Below are 21,129 nucleotides of genomic sequence, written 5' to 3'. Positions count from 1 at the left end.
AAAATAATCAGCAATACAGTTCAGTTGTAGTTTCTAAATGTACTAGTGGTGAACAGAGGACCAAAAGGCAAGATGTCATATAAAAGAGTGGTAAAGAAATTGGTTTTTTTGCTCTGTTTGACTCAGTTTTCTGCTGCATACTTACTATGATATGAGACAATGTATTCTACCTCTACAAAACTCAGGTGTTTCCTTTGTGAAATGAGAGAAATAATTAAAGGATGGCTCTGAGTATTCTAGAAGATAGTATGTGCATTGTACTTAACATGATACCTGGTATGTAAGATTCATTGAAATTCATGGTAGCTATTACTACTGCTAAAATGCAGATGTGTTGAAGGGGACAAAAAGATGAGCTTTTTTTTTCCATTTGGAGCAAATTTCTTAGATTTCACAACATGGATTAATTATTTTTAAGCCAAACATTCCATTAGATATGGGAAATTTCCCATGACTACTATTATGATAGTAATCACCCTAGAAAACTGACAACTTAATCTTAGCTGTTTATGTTCAGAAAAAAAATTGAGAATATTTTGATGTGTTGTTTGTGGGGAGGTTTTTAGTAATTTCAGTTTTCTTGATACATTTGTATTCTCCATGTTTTATATGTGTTATTTTTGAAAAGTAAGAATGTAATTGGAGTGGCAGTTTACAGATAAGCAAGGAAAGGAGGCAGTTAAAATAAAAGTTTTTCAACAGTAAAAACTTTATAGTAGAAAAACTGGACAAACACTACCTCAGCCAGGTGGTCAAGGTCAACATCAACAGTGCTAAGTCATGTTCATAATATGTACCCTTGATATGACATGAAAGTGTCACTTTACTTCTATAGTTTTCCTTCCCCAAAATCCCAAACTCCAGTCTAATGAGAAAACATCAGTCAACTCTCAATTTAAGAACATTCTACAAAATACCTGAACAGTTTTCAAATCTGTCAAGGTCTCCAAAATATACAAACAGCTCACATAGCTCAATATCAAAAAAGAAATAAAAAACAATCAAAAAATGGGCAGAAGACCTAAATAAAAATTTCTCCAAGGAAGACATACAGATGGCCAAAAAGTGCATGAAAAAATGTTCAACATTGCTAATTATCAGAGAAATGCAAATCAAAACTACAATGAGGTATCACCTCACACCAGTCAGGATGGCCATCATCAAAAATTCTACAAACAATAAATGCTGGAGAGGGTATGGAGAAAAAGGAACCATTCTACACTCTTGTTTGGAATGTAAATTGGTACAGCCACTATGGAGAAGAGTATGGAGTTTCTTAAAAAACTAAAAATAGAGTTACCATATGAGCCTGCAATCCCACTCCTGGGCATATATCAAGAGAAAACTATAATTCAAAAAGAAACAAGCACCCCAATGTTCATTGTAGAACTATTTACAGTAATCAAGACATGGGAGCAATCTAATGTCGACTGACAGATGAATGGATAAAGAAGATATGGTATATATACAATGGAATATTACTCAGCCATAAAATGAATGAAATAACACCATTTGCAGCAACATGGATGGATTAAATATCATCATACTTAGTGAAGTAAGCCAGACAGAGAAGGACAGTTATCATATGATATTGCTTATATGTGGAATCTGAAAAACAAAGATACAATTGAGCTTATTTACAAACGAGAAATAGACCCATAGACATAGAAAACAAATTTATGGTTACCAAAGGGGAAAGGTGAGGAAGAGGAATAAATTAGGAGGTTGGGATTAGCATATACATAGTTATATATTTTATATATAAAATAGATAACCAACAAAGACCTAGTGTATAGCACAGGGAACTATACTCAATATTTTGTAATAACCTATATGGCCAAAGAATCTGAAATATATATATATATATAAACTTCAGTTTATGTATATATATAAACTGAATCACTGTTCTGTATACCTGAAACTAACATGACATTGTAAATCAACTACACTTCACTAAAATTTTTAAAAATTAAAAAATAAACTTTCAAGGTCATCAAAAGTCAATAAAAGTATGATAATCTGTCACAGCTAAGAGGAGCCTAAGGTGACATTACAACTAAATGTAATGTGGTATCCTCAGTGAGTTCCTGGAAGAGAGAAAAGGCATCAAGTAAAAATTAAGCAAATCTGAATAAAGTTTGGAACTTGTTAATAATTATTTAATAATTAACAATTTGGGTTCATTAATTGTGACAAGTGTACCATATTAATGTACAATGCTTTGATAGAGGCTACTGAATATGAACTATTTGGGAACTTTCTGTACCAGCTTCACAATTTTTCTGTAAATCTAAAACTGTTCTAAAAAATAAAGTTTACTAATAAATATATAATCAAAAAATTTTTTAATTCACATAGTTTGGATAGTTCAATGACAAAATGGTGGTGTTCAGAGAAGAAGTCTTGGAAATAAACACGAAATTAGAAGTCTACTTACAAAATGGATGGAACTATGCATGTATGTTTTCTTTGTAAAAATATCAAAATTTTGGAAATATTTACACAGTCAAAATAAAAGCAAAAGAAAAAAGTAAAAGCAGAAGATATTTAAGTCATATCAAATGTATACTCTTGTCTACACTTGGCCAAAATTTCGCATCAAAATTAGTATTTTTATCTTGTGATTTTCTAAATATGTAACAACTGGTAGAACTTAGAACCTGGCAAATGAGAGCAGACAATAGTAAACAGTGCTCATAACTATATAACACCTAAATATTAGAGTGGTATTTCTAAAACAGAATGTCAGCTCAGCCCAAATACAAAACGTTTAGATTGAGTACCTGAAGTCTTGCTATGTTACACAATGGGAAGAAAATTATATTACAAGAACAGATACAATGCAAGTTTCCCAGACCAGATAATCTCAACAACTATAAAGCCCTAAATCTATACCAGCCATAAACCTGAAGGAAGGAAGGAAGGAAGGAGGGAGGGAGGGGCATTACAGCTCTTCTTGGCCTCACTGCCTCGCTTGCTGTCACTTGGGACTCCCCTTGCTCTTTGACTATGAAATTTGGTATATACATCTCCCCCTTTGGATAGCTTCCTATGCATCCTTCAAGACCTGCTCAAAAATCACTTTTGCCAAGAAGTCTTTCATGAAACTACCAGAAAGAGTTAGCTGCCCCTCATCTGAGTCCCCATAGTATTGTGTTCATTTTGTCACTCTTTCAACAAACACTTAGCAATGACCTACTGTATTCCAGGCCTGTATTTGTATCTCTGTACCATCATTTCCTGAACTCTATGACAGCCATGTCTGATTCCCCTGCTAGATTCAGACTAGTGCTTGGTGGTCTCCTCCTAAAATGAATGAGAAAAAGGAATCAGCAGTTACTCCTCACGGCCTGCCTTGTTTGAGGTGTGTCCTATTATAAACCATACTTTACAAATGTGAAAAATGAGACACGAGAATGCAAGGTAACATGTCTGAGGTAATACTGCTGCAAAATTTTCTTCTTTAGCCTTTTGATGCAATGGATTACATTGATTATTGAATGTTTAGACAGCTTTGAATACCTGGGATAATCCTAGTTGGTTATGGAGAACATTCTTTCTATACATCTTTGGATGCAGTGAGCTATAATTTTGGTTAGGATTTTTGCAGCTACCCATGATATATCGGACTGTAGTTTTCTTGTCTTTTTCTGGTTTTGTTATTGGGGTAATTCTGGTCTCAAAGAATGAGTGAGGAAGTGTGCCCTCTGTTTCTCTTTTCTGGAGGATACTAAAGAGATTTGGGATCATTTCTTTCTTAAATGATTGGTAGAGTTCACCAGTGAAAAAATCTGGGCCTGGTGCTTTCTCTTCTGGAAGGATAATTATTGTTTGAATTTCTGTAATAGATATGGGCCTTTTAAGATGATCTGTTTCTCCTTGTGTCAGTTTTGGTATGATGTGTCTTTCAAGCATTAGTCCATTTCATTCAAATTGTCAAATTTGGGATCATACAGTTTTTCATAATAGTCTACTATATTTTTAAATGATGGTCCCTCTTTCATTTCTGGCGTTGGTAACTTATGTCCTTATATTTATTCTTAGCCTGGCTAGAAGTTTATTGATTATATTAATGTTTTCAAAGAACCACCTTTTTGTTTCATTAATTTTCTCATTGTCTCTATTGATATTTCTCTATTTCTTATTTTAAGATTCATTAATATCTGCTTTAAGTTTGTTACTTCTTCTTTCTTTTGGTTTATACTGCTCTTCTTTCTCTAGTATCCTAAGGTGAAAGCTTACATTTTTGGTTTTAGATCTTTATTTTTCTAAAAAATATGCATTCAATGCTATAAATTTCCCTCTAAACATTGCTTTCACTGCATCTCATAAATTTTGATAGGTTTTATTTCAATTTTCACTAAGTTCAAATTATTTTTAATATCTCTTGACATTTCTTTTTTGACCCATGTGTTATTTACAAGTGTGTTGTTTGTTTAATCTCCAAATACTTTGGGATTCTCCAGCCACTTTCTGTTGTTGATTTCTAGTTTATTTCCATTGTGTTCTGAGAGCATACTCTGGATGATTTCAATTCTTTTAAAATGTGTTTGAGGTGTGTTTCATGTCCCTGAATGTGATGTATCTTGGTGAATGTTCCATGTGAGCTTGAGAGGAATGTGCAGTTGACTCTTAAATAACATGGGTTTGAACTGGGCAGGTCCACTTATACCTGGATTGTTTTTAAGAAACATATAGTCAGCCCTTCAAATTCTTGGGTTTCGCATCTGTGGATTCAATCAACTTGGACTGAAATTTCCATTCATTTTACTACTACATTTTATATGAGGAACTTGAGCATCAGCAGATTTTGGTATATGCAGGGGCTCCTGGGACAAATCCCCCTCAGATACCAAGGGATGACTGTATTCTTCTGCTGTTGGATAAGTATTTTATAAATGTCAATTAGATACAGTTGATAATGATGGTGGTTCCGTTCAACTGTATGCTCACTGATTTTCTGTAAGCAGAATCTGTCAATTACTGATAGAGGTCTGTTGAGGTCTCCAACTATAATAACCTCCAATAGAGGTTGTTTATTTCATCTTGCCATTTTATCTGTTTTTGCCTCACTTATTTTGGTACTTTGCTGTTATGCACATACACATTAAGGATTAAGTCTTCTTAGAAAATTGACCCCCTTATCGTTATGTAATGCCTCTCTCTATCCCTGATAATTTTCCTTGTTTGAAGTCTGCTTTGCCTGACATTAATATAGCTACCCCAGCTTTCCCTTCATTAGTGTTAGTGTGGTATAGTTTTCTTCATCACTTTACTTATAATCTATGTCTTTCTTTTTAAAGTGGGTTTCTTGCAGACAACATATAGTCAGTTGTTTCTCTTTATCCCCTCTGTCATTTTCTGTTTTTAATTTTTGTTTTTTTGGCCATGCTGCACGGCATGTGGGATCTTAGTTCCCTGACCAGGGATCGAACCCCTGTCCCCTGCATTGAAAGGCAGATTCTTTACCACTGGACCACCAGGGAAGTCCCTGTTTTTAATTTTTATAGTTGCATTTAATCCATTCACATTTAAAGTGATTATGTGTATAGTTGGATTAATCTCTCCCCTTTATGTACTGTTCTCTATTCATTGCACTTCTTATTTTTTTGTTTTTTTTTTTTTTTTTTTTTTGCGGTACGCGGGCCTCTCACCGTTGTGGCCTCTCCCGTTGCGGAGCACAGGCTCCAGACGCGCAAGCTCAGCGTCCATGGCTCACGGGCCCAGCCGCTCCACGGCACGCGGGATCTTCCCGGACCGGGGCACGAACCCACGCCCCCTGCATCACAGGCGGACTCTCAACCACTGCGCCACCAGGGAAGCCCCGCACTTCTTATTTTTTAATATTCTACCCTTTTTCTGCCTTATCTGGTTTAATTAGGCATTTTATATGATTCTGTTTTCTCTCATTTCTTAACAAATCAGTTATACTTCTTTTTAAAAAATGATTTTAGTGGTTGCCCTAAGGATGGCAACATGTATTTACAACATGTATTTATAAGTCCACTTCTAAATAGGTCTATATTATTTTATGACTGTGTAGGTACCTTAAAATATTTCATATTCATCCCTTCTAACATTGATGTCACTCATTTCACTTATCAATAAGCTATACTCATCCAATATATTGTTTCTGTTGTTAGTTTGAACACATATATTAAATCAAGTAAGAAAAATAAAAATAAAAGGGTTTATTTTACCTTTATGTGTTCCCTCTCTAATGCCCTTCATTTCTTTACGTAGATCTCAGTTTCTAACCTGCATCATTTTCTTTCTCTAAACTTTAAAAAATTAAACTTCTTTAAACATTTTTTGAAAGGCAGATCTACTGGTGAAAAATTCCTCATTTTTGTTCATTTGAGAAAGTCTTTATTTCTCCTTCATTTTTGAGGAACAATTTTCCTTAATACAGAATTCTAGCTTGGTGATTTCTTTATTTCAACATTTTAAATATTTCACTCCACTCTCTTTTTGTTTGCATTGTTGATGACAAGAAGTCTGCTATAAATCTTATACTTCTTTCTTCATAGGTAAGGTGTTGTTTTTCTCTGTGTGTGTTTCAAGATTTTTTCTTTGATTTTCTGTAGTTTGAACACAACATGCCAGGTGAAAGTTTTTTTTATTATTTATCCCACTTGGACTCCTCTGAGTCCTTGATCTATGGTTTGGGGTCTGTCATTATTTTTGAAAAATTCTTAGCTATTTTCACCTCACAAATTATATCAGTCTTGTGAACTGAAATCACATGTTTTTTATTACCAATTCATAGTCTCCTCTAATAAGCCGTTCATCATAGAAGACCTGCCACCTTACACTTCCTCTAGATCCATCTCTGCTGAGACCATTGCATCAAAGTGAGAACTAATCTCAAACTGATTTTTCCAATTTTCTCTTTGCACAGTGCTGAGTAGTGGGAACTTTAATTGTAACTGATCAATTTTTGTCTTTTATATAGTGTGCAGAATGTTTATTTTCACAAAACATAAATAACGTGTGTATATATATGTGCATGTATATGTTATATATATATATGTTATATATATATATAATGTTATGATTCCTTGCTTTGAAGGATGGAATCTAGGGCAACAAGAAAAGGGGGAGTGAGACATGGTCTTCCTCTTATCTTTACCTTTTTTTCTCTCCTTTTCTTTTTTTACCTAAGTTATTTATTTAATTCATCTCCTGCTACAAGAAAAGTGATGGAAAATCAGTCTACTGGTCATCATTTGATGCAAATAAAGAACATGGGCTTAAGGTCCTATACAGTTTACTGGTCCATGTGCAAGAACAGTCCAAATCTGAGCTGTGGTCCATGATGTAGAACAATGGTCCAGGTTTTCTTTATTCATCTTCATTGCAGGTCAGAAGTGGCTTCAAATGAGGGTTATGGAATAAAGAATGGTTACCATATCTCTAGGAAAATGGCTTGGACCTGACACAGAGATGGGGATAGGCAAAAACTTGCGTTCTTATGTTTTCTCTGGTGCAAACAGGAAGGCGTTCAGCAAGCTGACTCCCACCCTGGGGAACATGACAAAGTAAATAGGGGCCTTCCATGTGTGAGCTAAGCCCTCCTTGCTTGAGGCACCTCTAGACATGGGAAGCTCCAGATGTGGTTGGGACATACCTAGAACCCTGGAAACCCAGAGTCTAGCCACCACTCCATTTTCGACCTGATTCAAAGCTATCATTGCCTCTTTATTATTCTAGAGATTATAAAGAAATTATTATTCCTGATTAAAAACAGAATTATCAAATTTAAAATCATTGTGATAGCAGTAAGCAGCAAGTTATATTCCTTAGAAAATCAATGCAATGAAATACATCCTCGGCATACATACATACTCAATTTTTCTCAGAATTCAGAAGAAAATAATAGAAACTAGGTGTGATGAGAGAATAGTTAAGTGAAAGAAGGTGGAAAATAAAATCCAATCTACAGAAAATTATAACTTCATGAAACAGTCACTTTTACAAATTACAAGATTTTTTTTTAATCCAGAAAGTGACATAGTTATTTATCAGTTACTAGTTTTGGATTCCTTTCAACATTTCTGAAGACACAAGTCAAGATGAAGCTGATAATTGCCCAACATTCGATCTGATAAAAACATAATGCTGCAAACGAAGGAGAACTTTCCTTTGGTGAATGGTGGACTGAGGGGGTAAAAATGAAGCACGTTTTCACCTCATGGAACTGAGAATGCATGAGGAAACGTTGATAAAATATCTGATTAACTTAACCACAGATGTTCACAAACTGAGTTTTAAATAGATATTTATGGTTTTCCAAAGCAGCAGCCCATCTTCATGGGATCAGCTAGTGAGTATCAAAATTATCTAATACACTCTATCCCCTACTGTCAAAAGTGAATACTCTCAAGTGCTTGGCATTCTGTCGAATAGTGGTTAAGGAGAAGCTTGAAATGTGTTTTCTCTTGTCCAGCAAGTTAACATTTTCTGATAAGTTTCTGTTTTCTCTCGAAGGACCTACTCTTCTCTTGATGGTAAGTTATTCTCTTTAAGGACACGCTGTCCCCCCGCCCCTCCCCTCAACTACAGTAGTATGCTTTATTCAGAGGTTTCTGTAGGGCACAAATATCATGATATGATAATGCAAAATACATATGTACATTTTAGTTAGCAGATGGTTGGTCTCCTTATATAGATTTTAAAATACAAATCAAAATAAAATTCAGATGGAATAAGGACTTAAATATATAGAGCATCAAATTACTGAAATAATACAGGAGATAACTGAAACTCTGAGCTACACAATAAAAGCAGACATAATGATTTGGTTAAACACCAAAAGCTTCAAAAAGTTTAAACAACAACAACAAAAAAAGTTTAAACAAATCTCAAAATAGAGAAATAACTTCTGCAATGCAAAATAATCAATATAGGGGCAAGAGATTTCATTAAAAATAAAGGTAAATATTATATTGAATAAATGCCAGGAAGAAGAAATTCAGGAAAGCAAATGTAAAAAATGTGATAAATACAATGAAATGCTCAAACTAACCAGCATTCAACAAAACAAAATTTAAAATAAAAATAATATGAATGTTTTGTCTATACATTTAATTCATGAAATTTGTTAAATGTAAACTATTCAAATTGATGGAAATATAAACATTGGACTAATATTCTGTATTGTTTTGGATTTTGCTTTCTATTTGATGGTAAGATTTAGAGACTTTTTCATGTCTGTTTATAGATTTATAACTTTTTCAAAATACCTTCATAGCACATATTCTGGATTCTTCATAATTTATTTGTCATTCCTATGGGGATTTCAAGTTGTCCTCACTTGGTTGCTATGCCAGCAATTCTATACGAGAAAACCTTATCCATACAATTTGGTTTCGATGTGTTTTCTTAGCGCTCATTAATTCTCCTGAAGAAACCTGCTCCTTTTCCCAAACTTTAATTCAGGAAACACAAGGATAGTCACCTAATTTTATAACTTTGTTTTGTGTTATTGAGATCTGTATTGTTAATCTTATGATCTCACAGTTCTTCCTCAGTTTGGTCATATTTCCTTATGCTAACAAAATCTTCTTTTGAGAGGTAAAAAATATTTTTTATTCTTACTGAAGATGCACTTAAAATATTTTCCACTAAATTTTACTTTTGTTGTTGGCACCAAATTACTGAGAAAAGGGCAAAAGAAACAACTTTATTCAGCCATATATAATTACAAATCAGTTTGTTGGTATTTAGTAATATTGGTTCTTATTATCCATTATCCTAAATTAAAATTTAGTATATTTACAGATGATCAGAAACACTAGGAAGTTAAAATTACATATTATTTCTTTGCTCTTGAAATTACATTTGATAAGCTTTTGTATTTTTTTAAGGAAAAATCTGTGTCTTCAGCACTTTTTGATGTAGCATTACATTAAGAACATTTTCCATGTTATTAAATATTTTTTGAAAGCATGTTAATACCTACAAAACATTCCATCTTATGGAAGTACCACGTAATTTATCTGTGCCTTTATTACTTGATATTAAATGTGTTTCTAATTTCTTCTATCCCCAAACATTCTATAATAAGCATTCTTGTACATTAATCCTTGTTAATTGCTTTATTTCTTTAAAATAATTATTATAATGCTATATAAGTAAAGTATGCTGTGGGCACTCAAAACCATAGAGAAAACAGTACATCTAAATGTATTAGTGTTTAAGAATCATAACACATCGAGGGGGATTTTAAGTGAATGAACCTAGTGATTAATTTTAAGAACATAAAACTTGAGACAACCAGATATTATGTGCTCCCTAATGTGAAGAAATAAGAAGTGTAGCACATCAACTATGAAGAACTCTTACCAATCAAATCTGAATCAAAACTGTAGTTCCCAATCACTAATTTGTTAAAAAAGAAAAACATGAAAATCAGAGAAATATGTTAAAAATAAAACAGGAATTCACACAGAAAAATGCAAAATTTTGTTAACTCTACAAGGCAAATGACCACCCACAAGGAAGAATAAACTTCATGGAAAAAAGAGAGAGGGACAACCTATAGATTTAAAGACAAGAGAATAATCAACCAAGCTATCAATACTCTGAGCCCTGTTGGGATTCTGATTTCAATAAAACAACTTTGGAAATAAATTATGATATCATGCAGATATATACACTGACTAGATTTTTTAATATTAAGGGTTTATTGTTAAATTTGTGGGTGGATAGCTGGAAAAGCTTTTGTCTTATTTTGTATTTTTTTAGTCCTTATGCTATTTTTTCCCCGATGAAATGTTATGTTTAGGATTTTCATCTATACTATTTAGGTAACTATACTATTTAAGTAACTCTGAAGCAATCCTAAAGTAACCTTAAAGTAATCGTGTTTTGGGCAGAGCCAAAACACGATTGGACATATGTTGATAATTATTGATCTTCTCTATATTTACATATTTTTTGAGAATTTAAAATGCCACAAAAGGGAGCAACAGGAAATGAGCTTACTATTTCGGTGGGGAATAGATAATACAGTCTTGTTATATATATATATATGGTTTATCCTGAAGAGATTTGGGAAAGGAAGTGATATGATGGGATTCACAAGTGAGAGTGCACTCTTATGAACATGGACATGAATTCATCCAGGAGCAAGGAGACCATTAATACCTTCCTCAGTTTCTATAATTGCAGTCCCCTCTCTGTCACATTCTTATGGGCTATAATTTCTCTACAGAATGATAATAGAATGATAAAGAAAATAAGAATGAATTAAAAATGAGATGTGAAAGCCAAAGGGACTCCTTGGTAGAGGCAAAGAAGCCCTCATTTTGCAGCAGGAGTGCAGAGAAAGCCAAACATGAGGCCTGAGACTTATTAGTCTGTGCGACTAACTTCAAAGGAGGTTAAACTTGGCAGATTTGTTATACCAAGGGCATTGCCCCCATTGGGAATATCTGAAGCTTTAACACACAGAATCTAGACATGCGGATGATTGCTCCTGAAGATTTTGATTCCTCTGACTCTTCTGAACCTTCTAAGCCTGCAGAAGTGTTCCATTCCTTTTTGCTAAGAGCAGTCATCTCAATAATCCTGAGAGGCAGCAGATATACCACTCAAGATCTGCCCTCACTTTCCCTCCTGGCCACTTGGCTTATACCTAGGTTTTAAGTCATAATATCAAGCAACTGAGGATGCACTTGGCTTCATAAACAAAGTACTGTAATTTAAAGATGCTGCAAAACTATCTGACATGTATCAGTAGCCATCTGGGATGTATGAGTGGCACTGTGTTAGAAGAGTCTTTATCAAAGGCACTGGAACATAGAATTGGAAAGGGAAGAATTTATTTACCTGAGAATATTCTTTGGAGATAAAGGATTTAGTGTCCTGGAAAGAACCTCAGGAGATTGTACAAACTAATAAGGTGGCTCCCAGTGGCATGGTACACACAGTGGCCAAGCTGAGCAAAGTTGAAATGCATGAACTGCAATGTCAGATGATGGATAAAGAAATTAAAAAGTTCAGAGAAGTAGACATGCTAGAATGGATGTAATATGTACAGTCAGAAGATAAGCATGATGGTTATGTTCCCTGGGAAGGCCCAAAGGACACAAAATTTATCAAGGCCATATGAATGGCCTGGTGAGACAGGAAGCAGCATCATTAAAAAGTTCAGGGGCTTCCCTGGTGGTGCAATGGTTGAGAGTCCGCCTGCTGATGCAAGGGACGCGGGTTTGTGCCCCGGTCCGGGAGGATCCCACATGCTGTGGAGCAGCTGGGCCCATGAGCCATGGCCGCTGGGCCTGTGCATCCGGAGCCTGTGCTCCGCAACGGGAGAGGCCACAACAGTGAGAGGCCCGTGTACAGCAAAAAAAAAAAAAAAAAAAAAAGTTCAGTAGTGTCTCTACTTTTCATTTTAGGGCTGGAGATAGAAAATACTGTTACAGAATTTATCTAGCTGAAAACAGTGTCCATGCATTGACTTTAAAACAGTAGAGTCTAGGTGGCAGCAGTTAACTGTCAGTAACCAGGTGGTACTTAACCACATATATTGTGATCACTAGCAAAGTTGGAGTAATAGCCCTGGGAACCAGATACACAGGGACTTACAAGGATGGTTAATAGAGTATGACCTCCCTAGGGGCAAAATAGATTGGTGGCTGACAAAGTCACTACTCAGCTTGAACCAGCAGAAGAAATCAAGGTTTGGTGATTGGGCATCTGAGGATAGCCACCCTAATAAATATGTCATGATTCCTTGCATAGGTTTCAGACTGGGGACCATTGTTCAGAATCAGAGCCCACTAAACACTGGTTCCAAGTGGAACAATTGCAATACCATAGCATGTATACAAAGCAATGATTTGCCGCATTTTTCCTCAAGAAAATTATGGCCATTTACTCACTTGACTATAAATTGGGAGATGGGGATTACTCATATTTTCAGCACTGTTGGTATAGGTTATAGGCTTTCTGTGATATTGAGCTACGAATACTTTGAAACATTATTGTGGCCTTCCTATATGTATGGGGGCATATGGGAGACAGGTAATAAATCACTTACATAGACCACCTGATGGTCATTTCCCTGGACCCTGAATGTTTAATTGGTATTAACATACTTGGAAGTTAGTACAACTTCCAGATTGGGTCCTTGGTTGTAGATAACTACCAAAATAGGGAAAGCCACATGGAAGCCTCTGAAACTGTTCCTGTCATGAGAAAGTAAGTAAAAATATATAAATAAAAATTGTATCATATATGTATTATATAGAGTTTAGGAGATTTATATCAGCCATGAGTTTCTAACAGATGCAAGGATGGTGGTCCTTATCACATCCTCAGTTAAGTTACCTAGCAATGATCTTGCAAATACCAGATGGATCCTGGAAGGTGACTGTAGACCGCTGCAAGCTCAACCCAGTAGTTGCCCTGATTGAAGTTGCCATGATGGATGTGGTAACTTTGTTAGAACAGATAGAGCCTCAGGTTCTGGTATATGGACATTGTTTTGGCATATGCATTCTTTTCTATTTCAGTAAGAAAAGAGGATCAGGGAGAGTTTTTGCTCACTTCAAATGTGTAATAAACACTTGCAAATTTTGCTGTTGAGCTGAAATTCCTTTTCCTCAGCTGTAATGTAGTCCAAAGGGATCTCGGACTATCTAAACATTGCAGAGCGCAGCACGTGAATCCATTGCTTTCAGGATAGCATGTTAATCTCTTCAAATAGTTAGTACTATGAAGGCCTTCGTGAGACACTGTTTGGAGGATGGAGTGGTCATGATGGCAGAGAGAGAGGCCAACAGCATAGATTCTCACTAACTAAGGCTAATCTAGCTACTGCTACCACCAAATGTCCAACCTGTAAGAAAAAGAGACCAAAACCAAGCTCCAAAATTACATAATTTCTTGAGATTTACTATCTACCTGGTAACAAGTTAACTATTTTGAATAGCTTCCATCCTGAGAATATCACTGGTCTTGTCACTAGAATAAATTATTATCTATTTCTGCCAGGGTATATGGGTTTCAAAAATATTCCTGTTCTGCTACTTGTTTTTCAAAGAAATGAGTTTTATGGAAGGTGTCATGGTTTATTTTATACCTCAAACTTGATTGGGCCACAGGGTGGCCAGATATTTGGTCAAACATTACTCTGGATGTATCTGTGAGGATGTTTCTTTTTTTGTTTGTTTTTTTCTTTTTAACATCTTTATTGGAGTATAATTGCTTACAAAGGTGTGTTAGTTTCTCCTTTATAACAAAGTGAATCAGCTATACATATACATTTATCCCCATATCTCCTCCTCCTTGAGTCTCCTTCCCACCCTCCCTATCCCAGCCCTCTAGGTGGACGCAAAGCACGGAGCTGATGTCCCTGTGCTATGCAGCTGCTTTCCACTAGCTATCTATTTTATATCTGGTGGCGTATATATGTCCATGCCACTCTCACTTCGTCCCAGCTTGCCCTTTCCCCCTCCCCATATCCTCAAGTCCCGCATCTACGTTTGTGTCTTTATTCCTGTCCTGCCCCTAAATTCTTCAGAACGATTTTTTTTTTAGATTCCATATAAATGTGTTAGCATATGGTATTTGTTTTTCTCTTTCTGACTTCACTCTGTATGACAGTCTCTAGGTCCATCCACCTCACTACAAATAACTCAATTTTGTTTCTTTTTATGGCTGAGTAATATTCCATGGTATATATGTGCCACATCTTCTTTATCCATTCATCTGTCGATGGACACTTAGATTGCTTCCATGTCCTGGCTATTGTAAATAGAGATGCAATGACCATTGTGGTACATGACTCTTTCTGAACTACGGTTTTCTCAGGGTATATGCCCAGTAGTGGGATTGCTGGGTCGTATGGTAGTTCCATTTTTACTTTTTTAAGGAACCTCCATATTGTTCCCCATAGTGGCTGTATCAATTTACATTCCGACCAACAGTGCAAGAGGGTTCCATTTTCTCCACACCCTCTCCAGCATTTATTGTTTGTAGATTTTTTGATGATGGCCATTCTGACCGGTGTGAAGTGATACCTCATTGTAGTTTTGATTTGCATTTCTCTAATGATTAGTGATGTTGAGCATCCTTTCATATGTTTATTGGATATCTGTATATTTTTTTTGGAGAAATGTCTCTTTAGGTCTTCTGCCCATTTTGAGGTTGGGTTGTTTGTTTAATTGGTATTGGGCTGCATGAGCTGCTTGTAAATTTTGGAGATTACTCCTTTGTCAGTTGCTTCAGTTGCACATATTTTCTCCCGTTCTCAGGGTTGTCTTTTCATCTTCTTTATGGTTTCTTTTGCTGTGCAAAATATTTTAAGTTTCATTAGGTCCCATTTGTTTATTTTTGTTTTTATTTCCATTAGTATAGGAGGTGGGTCTAAAAGGATCTTGCTGTGATTTATGTCATAGACTGTTCTCCCTATGTTTTCCTCTAAGGGTTTTATAGTGTCTGGCCTTACATTTAGGTCTTTAATCCATTTTGAGTTTATTTTTGTGTATGATTTAAGGTAGTTTTCTAATTTCATTCTTTTACATGTAGCTGTCCAGTTTTCCCAGCACTACTTATTGAAGAGGGTGTCTTTTCTCCATTGTATATCCTTGCCTCCTTTGTCAGAAATAAGGTGACCATATGTGCGTGGGTCACCTCTGGGCTTTCTATCCTGTTCCATTGATCGTGATTTCTGTTTTTGTGCCAGTACCATACTGTCTTGACTACTGTAACTTTGAGTATAGTCTGAAGAAGGGAGCCTGATTCCTCCAGTCCCATTTTTCTTTCTCAAGGTTGCTTTGGCTATTTGGGGTCTTTTGTGTTTCCGTATAAATTGTGAATTTTTTTGTTCTAGTTCTGTGAAAAATACCATTGGTAGTTTGATAGGGATTGCGTTGAATCTGTAGATTGCTTTGGATAGTAGAGTCGTTTTCACAATGTTGATTCTTCCAATCTAAGAACATGGTTTATCTCTCCAACAGTTTGTATCATCTTTAATTTCTTTCATCAGTGTCTTATAGTTTTCTGCATACAGCTCTTTTGTTTCCTTAGGTAGGTTTTTTCCTAGGTATTTTATTCTTTTGTTGCAATGGTAAATGGGAGTGTTTCCTTCATTTCACTTTCAGATTTTATATCATTAGTGTATAGGAATGCAAGAGATTTCTGAGCATTAATTTTGTATCCTGCTACTTTACCAAATTCATTGATTAGCTCTAGTAGTTTTCTGGTAGCACCTTTAGGATTCTCTGTGTATAGTGTAATGTCATCTGCAAACAGTGACAGTTTTACTGCTTCTTTTCCAATTTGGATTCCTTTTATTTCTTTTTCTTCTTAGATTGCTCTGGTTAAAACTTCCAAAACTATGTTGAATAATAGTGGTGAGAGTGGGCAACCTTGTCTTGTTCCTGATCTTAGTGGAAATGATTTCAGTTTTTCACCATTGAGAACGATGTTGGCTGTGGGTTTTTCATATATGGCCTTTATTATTTTGAGGTAAGTTCCCTCTATGCCTAATTTCTGCAGGGTTTTTATCATAAATGGGTGTTGAATTTTGTCAAAGGTTTTTCTGCATCTATTGAGATGATCCTACGGTTTTTCTCCTTCATTTTGTTAATATGATTTATCACATTGATTGATTTGTGTATATTGAAGAATCCTTGCACCCCACTCAATCATGCTTTATGATCCTTTTAATATGCTGTTGGATTCTGATTGCTAGTATTTTGTTGAGGATTTTTGCATCTAACTTTCTTAGTGGTATTGGCCTGTAGTTTTCTTTTTTTGTGAAATCTTTGTCTGGTTTTGGTATCAGCGTGATGGTGGCCTCATAGAATGAGTTTAGGAGTGTTCCTCCTTCTGCTGTATTTTGGAAGAGTTTGAGAAAGACAGGTGTTAATTCTTCTCTAAATGTTTGATAGAATTCGCCTCTGAAGCCATCTGGTCTTGGGCTTTTGTTTGTTGGAAGATTTTTAATCACAGTTTCAATTTCAGTATTTGTGATTGGTCTGTTTATATTTTCTATTTCTTCCTGTCAGTCTCGGAAGGTTGTGCTTTTCTAAGAATTTGTCCATTTCTTCCAGGTTGTCCATTTTATTGGCATAGAGTAGCTTCTAGTAATCTCTCATGATCCTTTATATTTCTGCAGTGTCAGTTGTTACTTCTCCTTTTTCATTTCTAATTCTATGTTTTGAGTCTTTTCCCCTTTTTTTCTTCATGAGTCTGGCTATTGTTTGTCAATTTTGTTTATCTTCACAAAGAACAAGGTTTTCATTTTATTGATCTTTCCTATTGTTTCCTTCATTTTTTTTCATTTATTTCTGATTTGATCTTTATGATTTCTTTCCTTCTGCTAACTTTGGGGGTTTTTTTTGTTCTTCTTTCTCTAATTTTTTTAGGTGTAAGGTTTCGTTTCTTATTTGAGATGTTTCTTCTTTCCTGTGGTAGGATTGTATTGCTATATACTTCCCTCTTAGAGCTGCTTTTGCTTCATCCCATAGGTTTTGGGTCATCGTGTTTTCATTGTCATTTGTTTCTAGGTATTTTTGGATTTCCTCTTTGATTTCCTCAGTGATCTCTTGGTTATTTAGTAGTGTATTGTTTAGCCTCCATGTGTTTGTATTTTTTATAGATTTTTTTCCTGTAATTGATATCTAGTCTCATAGCATTGTAGTTAGAAAAGATACTTGATATGATTTCAATTTTCTTAAATTTATGAATGCTTGATTTGTGACCCAAGATATGATCTATCCTGGAGAATGTTCCATGAACACTTGAGAAGAAAGTGTATTCTGTGGTTTCTGCATGGAATGTCCTATAAATATCAATTAAGTCCATCTTGTTTAATGTATCATTTAAGGCTTGTGTTTCATTCATTATTTATTTTCATTTTGGATCATCTGTCCATTTGTGAAAGTGGGGTGTTAAAGTGCCCTACTATTATTGTGTTACTGTAGATTTTCCCTTTTATGGCTCTTTGCATTTGCCTTATGTATTGAGGTGCTCCTATGTTGGGTGCATAAATATTTACAATTTTTATATCTCCCTGTTGGATTCATCCCTTGCTCATTTGTAGTGTCCTTCTTTCTCTCTTGTAGTAGTCTTTATTTTAAAGTCTATTTTGTCTGATATGAGATTTGCTACTCCAGCTTTCTTTTGATTTCCATTTGCATGGAATATCTTTTTCCATCCCCTCACTTTCAGTCTGTATGTGTCCCTCAGTCTGAAGTGGGTCTCTTGTAGACAGCATATATATGGGTCCTGTTTTTGTATACATTCAGCCAGTCTAAGTCTTTTGTTTGGAGCATCTAAACCATTTACATTCAAGGTAGTTATCGATATGTATGTTCCTATTACCAGTTTCTTAATTGTTTTGGGTTTGTTATTGTAGGTATTTTCCTTCTCTTGTGTTTCTTGCCTAGAGAAGTTCCTTTCGCATTTTTGTACAGCTGGTTTGTTGGTGTTGGATTCTCTTAGCTTTTGGTTGTCTGTAAAGGTTTTAATTTCTCTGTCAAATCTGAATGAGATCCTTGCTGGGTAGAGTAATCTTCGTTGTATGTTTTGCCCTTTCATCACTTTAAATTTCATACCACTCCCATCTGGCTTGCAGTGTTTCTGCTGAAAGATCAGCTGTTAACCTTTTGGGGATTCCCTTGTATTTATTTGTTGCTTTTCCCTCCCTGCTTTTAATATATTTTCTTTGTATTTAATTTTTGATAGTTTGATTAATATGTGTCTTGGTGTGTTTCTCTGATAGTATCCTATCGGACTCTCTGGGCTTCCTGGACTTTATTGACTATTTCCTTTCCCATATTAGGGAAATTTTAAACTATAATCTCTTCAAATAGTTTCTCAGTCCCTTTCTTTTTCTCTTCTTCTTTCAGGACTCCTATAATTCGAATGTTGGGGCATTTAATGTTGTCCCAGAGGTCTCTGACACTGTCCTTAATTCTTTTCATTTTTTTTCTTTTTTCTGCTCTGCAGTAGTTAGTTCCACTCTTTTATCTTCTGGGTCGCTTATCTGTTCTTCTTCCTTAGTTATTCTACTATGGATTCCTTCTAGAGAATTTTAATCTCATTTATTGTGTTGTTCATCATTGTTTGCTCTTTAGTTCTTCCAGGTCCTTGTTAAGTGTTTCTTGTGTTTTCTGCATTCTATTTCCAAGATTTTGGATCATCTTTGCTGTCATTACTCTGAATTGTTTTTCAGGTAAACTTCCTTTTCCTTTGTTTGGTCTGGTGGGTTTTTACCTTGCTCCTTCATCTGCTGTGTATTTCTCTGTCTTCTCATCTTGCTTAACTTACTGTTTGCGACCTCCTTTTCGCAGCCTTCAGGTTTGTAGTTCCTTTTGTTTTTGGTGTCTGCCCCCAGTGGGTAAGGTTAGTACAGTAGGTTGTGTAGGCTTCCTTGTAGAGGTTACTGGTGCCTGTGTTCTGGTGTATGAGGCCGGATCTTGTCCTTCTGGTGGGTAGGACCATATCCGGTGGTGTGTTTTGGTGTGTCTGTGACCTTTTTATAATTTTAGGCAGCCTCTCTGCTAATGGGTGGGGTTGTGTTTCTGTCTGGCTAGTTGTTTGTCATAGGGTGTCCAGCACTGTAGCTTGCTGCTCGTCGAATGGAGCTAGGTCTTAGCATTGAGATGGAGATTTCTGACAGCTTTCGCCATTTGAGATTACATGGAGCTGGGAGGTCTCTGGTGGACCAGTGTCCTGAACTCGGCTTTTCCACCTCAGAGGCTCAGGCCTGACACCCGGCCAGAGCACCAAGACCCTGTCAGCCACACATCTCAGAAGAAAAGTGAGGGAGAAGGAGAGGGAGAGGGAGAGAGAAAGAAAGCTATTAAAATAAAATAAAGTATTAAAAATAAAAAGGAAAAAAGTAATTAAAAAGAAGAAAAAAGAAAGAAAGAAGAGAGCAACTGAACCAAAACACAAACCCACCAATGAGAGCAAGAGCTAAAAACTATACTAAAAAAACAAAACAAAACAAAATGGGCCGACAGAACCCTAGCACAAATGATAAAAGCCAATCTATACAGACAGAATCACACAAAGAAGCATGCACAAACACACTCACAAAAAGAGAAAAAGGAAAAAAGTATATATATAAATGAAGAGAGCAACCAAATCAATAAACAAATCTACCAGTGATAACCAGCTCTAAATACTAAATTAAGATAAACATAAAGCCAGAAACAAATTAGATGCAGAAAGCAAACCCCAAGTCTACAGTTGCTCCCAAAGTCCACCTCCTCAGTTTTGGGATGATTTGTTGTCTATTCAGGTATTCCACAGATGCAGGGTCCATCAAGTTGATTGTGGAGCTTTAATCCGCTGCTCCTGAGGCTGCTGGGAGAGATTTCCCTTTCTCTTCCGTGTTCGCACAGCTCCCGGGGTTTAGCTTTGGATTTGACCCCACCTCTGCCTGTAGGTCACCTGCGGGCATCTGTTCCCTGCCCAGACAGGGCGAGGTTAAAGGAGCAGCTGATTAGGTGGCTCTGGCTCACTAAGGCTGGGGGGAGGGAGGAGTATGGAATGTGAGGCGAGCCTGCAGTGGCAGAGTCCGGAATGACGTTGCAACAGCCTGAGAAGAACTGTGTTCTCCTGGGGTAGTTGTCCCTGGATCACAGGACCCTGGCAGTGGCAGGCCACACAGGCTCCTGGGAGGGGAGGTGTGGATAGTGACCTGTGCTTGCACACAGGCTTCTTGGTTGCTGCAGAAGCAGTCTTAGCATTTCATGCCTGTCTCTGGTGTCTGCACTGATGGCCACAGCTTGTGTCCATCTCTGGAGCTCATTTAGGCAGTGCTCTAAATCCTCTCTCCTCATGCACCTGGAAACAATGGTCTCTTACTTCTTAGGCCATTCCAGACTTTTTCCCAGACTCCCTCCCAGCTAACTGTGGGGCACTAGCCCCCTTCAGCCTGTGTTCATGCAGCCAAGCCCAGTCCTCTCTTGGGATCTGACCTTGGAAGCCATGACCTCAGCTCCCAGCCCCCACCCACCTGGGCGGGTGAGCAGACAAGCCTCTCAGACTGGTGAGTGCTGATCGGCACTGATCCTCTGTGCGGGAATCTCTCTGCTTTGCCCTCTGCACCCCCACTGCTGTGCTCTCCTCCGTGGCTCTGAAGCTTCCCCACCCACC

The sequence above is a fragment of the Leucopleurus acutus genome (genome assembly GCF_964270905.1).
Source record: "Leucopleurus acutus genome assembly, contig: HAP1_SCAFFOLD_418, whole genome shotgun sequence".
Lineage (NCBI taxonomy): Eukaryota > Metazoa > Chordata > Mammalia > Artiodactyla > Delphinidae > Leucopleurus > Leucopleurus acutus.
This window is presented reverse-complemented; position numbering follows the sequence as displayed.